The sequence below is a fragment of the Rhincodon typus genome, chromosome 5 (assembly GCF_021869965.1).
Source record: "Rhincodon typus isolate 14 chromosome 5, sRhiTyp1.1, whole genome shotgun sequence".
Taxonomy (NCBI): Eukaryota; Metazoa; Chordata; class Chondrichthyes; order Orectolobiformes; family Rhincodontidae; genus Rhincodon; species Rhincodon typus.
Window position 1 is genome coordinate 51,414,515 of NC_063336.1, and position 2,641 is coordinate 51,417,155.

Below are 2,641 nucleotides of genomic sequence, written 5' to 3' on the forward strand. Positions count from 1 at the left end.
TGCATCCATCACTCAACACAGAACTGGAGTTTTAACCTAGACTTTTGTCTCAAGCTTCTGAAGAAGGACTTGGCTGTATAGCTGGGTAAGGCAAATGAATTTATTATGAACAGAGCCCAAGCAAGGTTCACCAATTAATGTTCCAGATGGGATACACCACACTGTCAAGTTCCTGGGGGAGGATGGATGAACTGACACTGTTCTTCATTCAGTAGGTTTCAACAAGGCTAATTTAGAGTCATAGAGTTGTGCACAAGGAATCAAACCCTTTAATCCAACTCGTCCATGCCAACCTGATATCCTATATAAATCTAGTCCCATATCCCTCTAATCCCTTCCTACTCACATACCCATCCAGATGCCTTTTAAATCTTGTTATTGCACCAGCCTCCACCACCTCCTCCAGCAGCTTATTCCACACACGCACCACTCTCCATGTGAAAAAAAATTGCCCCTTAGGCCCCCTTTTAAATCTTTCCCCTCTTACCTTAAACCTATGTCCTCTAGTTTTGGATTCCCCCACCCTAGGGTAAAGACCTATCTATTCACCCAATCCATGCCCCTCATGATTTTATAAATTTTTAATAAGGTCACCTCCCAGCCTATTCAGCCTCTCCCTATAGCTCAAACCCTCCAACCCTTGCAACATCCTTGCAAATCTTTTCTGAACCCTTTCAAGTTTCACAACATCCTTCCTATAGCAGGGAGACCAGAATTGCATGCAGTATTCCAAAAGTGGCCTAAACAATGCCCTGTACAGCCGCAGCATGACCTCCCAACTCCTATATTCAATAAAAGAATCACTTCGGTTATGGATACCTTTCTCATGGATCCATTTGAACTTATGATTTAATTGAGCCAATTTAATCAGGTTTCCTGTCCTTGGGCAATTTTCAAAGGGAAATCCTGAGATGTCATTCAAAGGAAGTGACTTGCAATCCAGAAGAGGGCATTGTTATTTTTGTAGTCACAAGAAATTACAATCTAGTCTGTTTTGACTTGCCTCTCACACCCTTTTAAAGGTTCTCGTTTGAATTTTCCTTCACATTGATAGGTGTGAAAACCCATGGGTTTCTCTCAAAACAGTCAGTTAATCCATGGGCATTTATGGCTGCATCAGCTCTCTTGAAAAAACTCATTTTGGAATCACTTGTTAAAAATGTCCAAGCATCAGGGATGTATTTTGGGTTTCTGGCCATGAGGACTGCATGGTGTACGGACTTTATATGAAATTCTCATTCGACGGCGTGTGGCATCAAGGACATTTAGAAAACTGAAGGCAATGAGAATCGGGTCATACCCAGCACATAGGTTTTTGGAGCTAAGTCATCTCAGCTCCAGATGACCTTTGCAGGGGTACATCAATGGTAGTTGCCTTTTCTCTTGGAGAAGGGACTTCAAGACTAGGGAGCACATTTTTAAGGTGAGAGGAGAGAAATTTTAAAAAAAGACACGAGGGGCAATTTTTGTTTTCCCCCACAGACTTGTGTGTGGAATGAACTTCCAGAGGAAATGGTGGAAGTGGGTACAATTACACAGTTTAAAAGACATTTGGATAAGTACATGAATAGGAAAGGTTTAGAGGGACATGGGCCAGGAGCAGACAGGTAGGACTAGTTTAGTTTGGGATTATGGTCAGCATGGACTGGTTGGGCCAAAGGGTCTGTTTCTGTGCTGTATAACTATGAATCTATGATTCTGACCTTCTCTCCATCATAAGGTCAGAAATGGGGATGTTTGCTGATGATTGCACAACATTCAGCATCGCTCATGGTTCTTGATACAAAAACAGCCCATGTCCAAATACAGAGACATCTGGAAAGCATCCAGGTTTAGGCCGACAATTGAGAAGTATCATTTGTGTCACACAAATGCCCGGCAATGACCATCTCTGATAAGAGAGAATCTAATTATTATCCCTAGAAATTCAGTGGCATTATCATCACTGAACCATCCACTTGCAACATCTTTGGGTTACCATTGACCAGAAACTGAATTGGACGAACTATATAAATACAGTGACTACAAGAGCAGGTCAAAGGCGAGGAATCCTGCAGCAAGTAACTTACCTCCTAACTCCTTGAAGCCTGTCCACCAACTACAAGGAACAAGTCAGGAGTGTGATAGAATGCACATCTCTTGCAGCTCCAACAACACTCCAGAAGGTCGATGCCATTCAAGACAAAACTTGATTGGCACCACATCTGAAAAAAAAAATTCATTCTTGCCACCAATGACACTCAGTAGCAGCACAGCGTATTAACAAGATGCACTGCAGAAAGTCACCAAGGGATTGTGACAATTAAGTTTTCCAAAGGCAAGAGTTCTGTGGCTGAGTGACTCTCAGAACAAGCACAAATGCAGTAGGATTTCTGAGGATAATGCATTGCGTTATTATTTATGAAATTTGAACAGAATTTACATGTCCAAGTACCTGCCACAGAATTATGTCAATGCTTAAATGAACATGAACAAATTAGAAAATCCCTAATGAGGAGTAAATTCTTTCAGGCGAGTCACAAATTTAGAAAATCATGGCATTTATAAGATGGCTATATTTGAAATAATCTCTTTTAATTAAAAGTGAGGCAGAATGTCCTGGAATTGGGGGGGATGGTAAATTCAACGTGGAAATTCTAAG